This window comes from Pygocentrus nattereri, chromosome 2, assembly GCF_015220715.1.
Source record: "Pygocentrus nattereri isolate fPygNat1 chromosome 2, fPygNat1.pri, whole genome shotgun sequence".
Lineage (NCBI taxonomy): Eukaryota > Metazoa > Chordata > Actinopteri > Characiformes > Serrasalmidae > Pygocentrus > Pygocentrus nattereri.
The window spans coordinates 23,123,469-23,132,215 of record NC_051212.1 but is presented as its reverse complement, the minus strand read 5'-3'; positions in this window follow the sequence as shown (position 1 = coordinate 23,132,215).

Genomic DNA, 8,747 nt, shown 5'->3' with positions numbered 1-8,747 from the left:
GCAATAAACAAAAACCTTGCATATGAAACATTACAATCAAGGAGATGTTCAAACAAATTTGTCAGAAGAGTGACTTTTCTGTCAGCTCCTGCTAAGCTAGTTACATTTGTTTGGTGCGATGGAAAAGCATATATTAAATACACTCTCCGTTTCTGTCATTTATACAGATACATCTTATCCTGTCAGAATCGATCAGAAACAGCAGAGGCTCTGAGGTAACATTTGCTGGACATATGTCTGTAAAACCTAACCAATCCAAATAGCACTCCATTGACTTACAATTCAAGTAGTGACAACCTTACTACACTGTTTCACTCTGTTTTCAAGTCGTGTGTGTACTGGATGCTTGGCTTTTGGATATTTCCCCTTCTAGCTCTAATACAATATCATATGCTGTAACAATATCATCTCCCGGGCCCTATATCCCCTCAAATAAACTGTGATAGAATTTATATGATCTCAATTAAATAAAAAGTTATTGCAGGACTTTTCTCATCACCGTGTTTATTTGTTCATTTTCACAGCACATAAAACTTTGATTTCATTCTCTCATTTTATACTGGAGGAAAAAAGAATTGACTGTATACACAATCACCAAAGTCAATTTTTACAAAGTGCTAACTGCTCGTGATTGAATTTCTCCATAATATAGAAAAGAATATTAGAAAATCATAAATCCCAGGAAAACATAGCAGGGCCTTGACTGTGTTTGGGTTGAGTCTGTGTATTTTGGCATTTCTCTCTGAGGTTTAGATGATTCTCAGTCAGTGCTTGACATCAGCAGAATTAAAAATGAAGGGAAGATTCATTTCAAAAAGCCATCCTGCATGCATTGGCCATGAAAGGTGATCAATGGTGTTATTAATTGCTAAGCCTGCTTGGTTTCTGTGGAGTATTGACTCCCTACTTCAGCCCCCCCCCCCCCCCCCCCCTCTCTCTCTTTTTCTCTCTCTCTCTCGTTTTCACTGAGAAGCTGGTCACTCTTATGGCTCATGCATCTAGAAGTCCCTCTGACATGTACTACTATCGTCTATGACTGAGAAATATTAGGAAATTCCCATTTTCATGAAGTCAATAGGTTTTGCAATACAGAGTGCAAGTGTTTGTGACCAGCAGTAGAACAACATGTAAAAGCCAAAGCACTCAGACCTTTGTGTCAAATGGCCACCACAGCAGCTGAGGACCACTGGTCCTGGGGTCAGTCTATAGTGAGAACTCAATTCATCACACAGGCAATGAGATGTCATCCAGCCAGGCTGAGAACAGCAGGAACCTCCAGAGGCTTTATCTTAAACCAGTACAAGTAGATCATAGAGCACAATCATTGGGGGGACTCTAACATTTATTTTGTCAGTAATTGGAAAATTTGAGGGGGAAATGGCTTTCCATTATTAACTAAAGAGCTCATGCCATTAAAAAGGTTATGACTTATTGTCTGTTTTGAATTAGTTGTTTTTCTGATGTCAGATGTCCACCTATTTAGCCTACAGAAGTTTAGCTCCACCCATTCAATCTGAAATTATGTAACGTTTCATCTGTGGTGCTTTTTGAGACACAGTCAAAACAGATGTTATTTTGGCCGTCCCTGGTCAAAATACATGTTTTGCTGATTTTCTAGCGGAAAATAAGTTAATTTATCCTCCATAGAGAACACACTTCTGCACATTTAATCCATACTTACTGTTTAATTGCTGAATCAAACATAATGGAGAAAAGTAAAACAGAAACTCATCAAATAAATACATTCTGTGCACTAAATTTTAATGTGTGTTTGTTCTCTATAGAGTAAGGGTTGGACCTGGAGGACCCGAGGGCTGGAGTCCAGCACAGTGTGTTGAGTTCCCAGCACTAGGACACCAACTCAACCTGGCGATTAGCTGATTAGATGAACCAGTTGAACCAGGTGTGCTTGAGAAGATAAATCACCAAATGGTTGAGGAATCTGGCAATCCAGGACAGGAGTAGCCTCCCCTACTTCTTATTCTTTTGTATATGACTATCAATCCTGAAGATAGAATAACAAAAACCTATACAAAAACCTTGAAATATCTGGAAATATCATAACCTTAGAGTAGCAAATCCAATGCTTGAAAGTTGTAAGATATGAGCCCTGTAAAATGACTACATCCTTCTTCAAATATGCACTGTACACCTGCCAAGGACACACATTATCTGTACATAATGTAAGCCATGGAGTTGTGAAGCACTTGGAGCCCCAAAGGTAACAGTTTTCAGTGTGACAATCAGTTTTCATTCTAAAGGTAGATGCTAAATCTCCAGCATACATTACTTCAAGCATAATCCATACATGATCGCTGATATTTTTAAATATGCAAACACTGTTTAATTCATAGAAAGAGTTTTCTTTGGAACAATTCATTTGGACTATATTGCCTAAACATTAATTATGCTCCTATTCATTTTAATTTGTTTTAATTTAGCCTTTGCAGGATTGGGGAGGGGGGAGAGACGGGGGATTATAACATTTTTAGATGAAAATTTTACATTGGGCTCGCTATATTTTGCATAATGTAATATAAATAGGTGTTTTAAATAAGCACCAGCATGGACTTTTATTATTAGCAAGTGTTACGCTCATCATTTATGTCATAATACACTTAAGGGCACAGCCATTAACCTAAATACGGCACATTTCTTAATGTGCTTAGGAGAAGTGTGATGGAGCGGTAATTTAAATTAGATTATATGAAATTACTGTGTGTTTACAGGAAGCACCAAATAAAGACTGTATGTGCCAGCTTTGATAGACAGATTCCTGTGATGATAATGTTATAAAACACTGCAGAAGTTTGATATTATGCTAACTAAATTAGATGTGTGTGGGTAAGGTGATGTGAAGTACCAAAAGTGACTGACACTGATATGAATGGAGATGCTATTTTTAAATCAAATCATTTTTAATTACATGCAAACTCTCTGCTTTTAAAGGCAGTATGAAGTGTGGCTCTGTGTGAGGGGATGGAAGGGACAGCAACACTAATTACCTCTCCAGTAATCAGCTCATATATCATCTGAAGAGTACAGTCAGATAGGGACACTCACCAACCCTCCTCAGTGCTCCTGAGAGAATTCCATTGTTTTGCTAGGGCCAGAAATCTCCTGCATGTTTCATGTTTAATACATTTTCACATTATTTGTTTTTTCCTCTCTATTTTTATTATCGCAGACTGTTGCATGAAGCCAGCCTCTCTGTTTTGTCTATGAGAACATTGCTTTGATCATCTAGACAGAGACCATCTGACAACATTGTCATTGAACCCTTCAAACCCTAAGGGCCCACAGTTTAAAAAAATAATAATAAAATAAAAAGCAATGACATACTCAGACCTAAGATATTTACAAGGATAATGTAATGAATTGTTTTAAAGCCAAGGCATTCACTGAGACAGTAATAATATAAATATACAAAATCATAATTTATGTGAAATTTCCTACTGACAGGCGGCTGTTCCAACTGTTTGTTTGTATTTTTAATTGATTTATTTGAAATTGGAAGATTTAGATTTATAATGAGTTTAATTTTTAAATTAAAAAAAAGCTGTTTTCAAAGTTAGTCCCGCGTTTTAAGAGTTAAGAGTTTTAGTCTATAGGCAGAGCCTAATTTTAGTCACACCCCTGCATTTTACAGCAGGAAGGGAGACTGCATTCCTGACCTTCATGACCACATGGTGAGTAGGTAAAGCTTATTGTTTTACAGCAAAAGTATCCCAAAGTTTAATCACTCGTTTTGATAAAATAAACATAATTAAGATATGGTGTCAGAGCCAGTTGATTTTTATGTAACGTTCATGTCAGTTAAAGGTACAAAATTCTGACTTTGATCTTTTTAACCTGTTAGTTCATGTCCATGGTCACGTTAGGTACAATTCATCATACTATTTAAAGGACAACAGTCTTTTTTTCATTAAAATGTAGTGACTTTTGCCCACCTCATAAATCTTATACGTTTTGGTTATGTCACAGTGCACCAGTGGGCAGGGAAAAATCATATTAAACAATAATGTCATGTTTAACTCTTCCTCCCACTAGCTCAAAAACCCTCCCTGACACCGTCTTTCGCTCTGAAATAAGTCAAAGTACAGAAAGATAAAACATGCTATTTACAGTATACAAACATTGACTTCAAAACTTTGGTTTTCATAAAATGCACAAATCAAAGCACCCTGGACCGCTGGCTTGATTTTGGAAGATCTCCCCTGAATCTGAGGTCTCCAGCTTGGGAAGGTACCATAGCTGTACCATAGCCTCTCTTTCAGGCTGCTTTGACCAAGGCCTTAGTGAGACTAAATATACACTGCTCAAAAAAATAAAGGGAACACTTAAACAACACAATATAACTCCAAGTAAATCAAACTTCTGTGAAATCAAACTGTCCACTTAGGAAGCAACACGGATTGACAATCAATTTCACAGCTGTTGTGCAAATGGAATAGACAACAGGTGGAAATTATTGGCAATTAGCAAGACACACTCAATAAAGGAGTGGTTCTGCAGGTGGGGACCACAGACCACTTCTCAGTACCTTTCTGCTTTCTGGCTGATGTTTTGGTCACTTTTGAATGTTGGTGGTTCTTTCACACTCGTGGTAGCATGAGACGGACTCTACAACCCACACAAGTGGCTCAGGTAGTGCAGCTCATCCAGGATGGCACATCAATGCGAGCTGTGGCAAGAAGGTTTGCTGTGTCTGTCAGCGTAGTGTCCAGAGGCTGGAGGCGCTACCAGGAGACAGGCCAGTACACCAGGAGACGTGGATGAGGCCATAGGAGGGCAACAAACCAGCAGCGGGACCGCTACCTCCGCCTTTGTGCAAGGAAGGAGGAGCACTGCCAGAGCCCTGCAAAATGACCTCCAGCAGGCCACAAATGTGCATGTGTCTGCACAAACGGTTAGAAACCGACTCCATGAGGATGGTATGAGGGCCTGACGTCCACAGATGGGGGTTGTGCTCACAGCCCAACACCGTGCAGGACGCTTGGCATTTGCCAGAGAACACCAGGATTGGCAAATTCGCCACTGGCGCCCTGTGCTCTTCACAGATGAAAGCAGGTTCACACTGAGCACATGTGACAGACGTGACAGAGTCTGGAGACACTGTGGAGAGCGATCTGCTGCCTGCAACATCCTTCAGCATGACCGGTTTGGCAGTGGGTCAGTAATGGTGTGGAGTGGCATTTCTTTGGAGGGCCGCACAGCCCTCCATGTGCTCGACCAGAGGTAGCCTGACTGCCATTAGGTACTGAGATGAGATCCTCAGACCCCTTGTGAGACCATATGCTGATGTTGTTGGCCCTGGGTTCCTCCTAATGCAGGACAATGCTAGACCTCATGTGGCTGGAGTGTGTCAGCAGTTCCTGCAAGATGAAGGCATTGAAGCTATGGACTGGCCCGCCTGTTCCCCAGACCTGAATCCGATTGAACGCATCTGGGACATCATGTCTCGCTCCATCCACCAACACCACGTTACACCACATACTGTCCAGGAGTTGGCGGATGCTTTAGTCCAGGTCTTGGAGGAGATCCCTCAGGAGACCATCCACCACCTCATCAGGAGCATGCCCAGGCATTGTAGGGAGGTCATACAGGCACGTGGAGGCCACACACAATACTGAGCCTCATTTTGACTTGTTTTAAGGACATTACATCAAAGTTGGATCAGCCTGTCGTGTGTTTTTCCACTTTAATTTTGTGTGTGACTCCAAATCCAGGCCTCCATTGGTTAATACATTTGATTTCCATTGATGATTTTTGTGTGATTTTGTTGTCAGCACATTCAACTTTGTACAGAACAAAGTATTCAATGAGAATATTTCATTAATTCAGATCTAGGATGTGTTTTTGAGCAGTGTATATATATATATATATATATATATATATATAGTACAACCCTCACATTTCTGCAAATATTGTATCTTTTCATGGGATAACATTATAGAATTGAAACTTGGATATAACAAACTAGTCAGTGTACAGCTTGTATAGCAGTACAGATTTACTCTGAAAATAACACACAGCCATTAATGTCTAAATAGCTGGCAACACCAGTGAGTACACCTCACAGTGAACATGTCCAAATTGTGTCCAATTGTGTCGTTGTCCCTCCCTGCTGTCATGTGACTTGTTAGAGTTACAAGGTTCCAGGTGTGAATGGGGAGCAGGGCTGTTAAATTTGATGTTCTGCGTACAATTCGCTCATACTGGCCCCTGGAAATTCAACATGGCACTTCATGGCAAAGAACACTATGAGGATGTGAGAAATAGAAATGTTGCTCTCTACAAAGATGGCCTGGGCTTTAAGAAGATTGTTAACACCCTGAAACTGAGCTATAGCATGGTGGCCAAGGTCACACAGTAGTTTTCCGGGACAGGTTCCCCTCGGAACAGGCTTCATCAGGGTCAACCAAAGTTGAGTCCACATGTTCAGCATCATATCCAGAGGTTGGTTTCAAAAATAGACACATGAGTGCTGCCAGCATTGCTGCAGAGGTTGAAGAAGAGGGAGGTCAGCCTGTCAGTGGTCAGACTCTACACCGCACAATGCATCGACTCTGTCTGCATGGCCGTTGTCCCAGAAGGAAGCCTCTTCTGAAGTTCATGCACAAGAAAGCCCAAAAGCAGTTTGCTGAAGACAAGCAGTCCAAGAACATGGATTACTGGAACCATGTCCTGTCGTCTGTTGAGACCAAGATAAACTTGTTTGGCTCAGATGGTGTCCAGCATGTGTGGTGGCGCTCTGATGAGAAGTACAAAGACAACTGTCTCTTGCCTACAGTCAAGCATGGTGGTGGTAGCATCATGGTCTGGAGATGCATGAGTGCTGCCGGAACTGGGAAAACATGAATTCCAACATGTACTGTGACATTCTGAAGCAGAGCATGATCCCCTCCCTTCGGAAAGTGCACCTCATGTCAATTTAACAACACGACAATGACCCCAGATCACAAGGTGATTGACTGGACAAGTATGTCTCCAGACCTAAACCCAATCGAGCACCTGTGGGGCATCCTCAAGTGGAAGGAGGAGGAGCACAACGTATCTAACATCCACCAGCTCTGTGATGTCATCATGGAGGAGTGGAATTCCAGTAGCAACCTGTGCAGCTCTGGTGAATTCCATGCCCAAGAGGGTTCAGGCAGTGCAAGATAATAATGGTGGTCATGCAAAATATTGACACTTTGAGCACAGTTTGGACATGTTCACTGTGAGGTGTACTCACTTGTGTTGCCAGCTATTTAGACATTAAAGGCTGTGTGTTGAGTTTTTTCAGAGGATAGTAAATCTATACTGCTATACTAGCTATACACTGACTACTTTAAGTTATATCCAAGTTTTCTTCTTTAGTTTTACACTGGAGTTGTGAAGCTTATGTAGCTAAAAAGTGTGCAGCCACCAATTAACATTTGTAAAATCTGCATGTCTAAATCATCAAGCACTTGTCTCAAACCCTATTGTTAAGAAATCTCAAACAGACTGACTGTTGTATGAGGTTTCTGGCACTGTATGATGTACTAAAATCTATAGAATTGGACAAACATTTTACATTAGCTTAAAGTAATAGCGGCTGACTGAATGCCTCATTTTTATATAGATAACAGCATGTCAGACAGTTTCCGAATCACATACATATATTTGAGATCATTTGACCTGCTTTGAGGCAAGAATGTGATGATTTAGACAGTTTTTAAGATGCTATGGTTTCTCTATATCTTCTTTTACCTGTTAGCTATATTAATCTTGTAGCTCTAGTGCAAAACTAAAGACATAACCCTACAACACTGAACCTGTCTTGATTGAGCATGTTTCTATATTATTGATATACAGTATATTTATATAGAGCATATCTGAGGTAAAAAGGAGGATGGTGAAAATTTTATTTTTGGCCTAAATATGAAAGATGAGGTGCTTTGCCACAGCTCACGTTAGCTGTTTTTGATAGAGCTTTGTGTTGGCATCAAATATATATGGTGTGTCATTGATGTAGAGAGTAGCAGGTTTTGTACAATGAAGTATTTATAATGATGACATCAAAGGAACTGAATCTGTCCAGCTGTAGCCTGTTGAAAGTTAATGAACATGAAGTCAGCCACTTTTTTATCGTTATGTTTTAATTTCTGCAGAAGACAAAAATGACAAGCAATTTATTTACAGAAATACCTGTACAAAAGCAAAAATTAAATTATGTAAAATAGTTCATAAATAGAGGTGGACTTCAGCGTTTCAGTACATTTTGCCATGTTCAGCTAAGCTGCGTGCATAGTGACTTCTAATAAAACGATGATTAAAACTGATCCGTTGATTCTACATCAATATCCAAGTCGCAGGACAAATAGAGTATGGTTAATATTACAAATCTCTCCACTAACTGTGAAATGTCTGGCAACTTAAGGAAGAATCTTAAGTCCAAAGCAGACAGAACACACACCTCAGACTGGTTTTCAACTCCGGAACTGAACTTTTCTTGTTTAGCCGCTAAGTTTTGTCTGCTATTAGTAACAAAAGCACTTCTATTCCTATTCTATTTCTGAGTATCTCTACCCTCAGGCTTTCTTTCTTTCTTCTCACCTCATGATTACCTTCTTCACCACTTCTATCTCTGTACCACTTGCTCTGATATTCTCTGGATATGTATGCGAGTATCTCTCTCACAGAGGTGTATGTTTTGCCAGCAAAATTTCTTTTCGAGCTTTCTGTCCTTCTGGCTGTTCTCCAGCTTCTCCGTTAGTGGT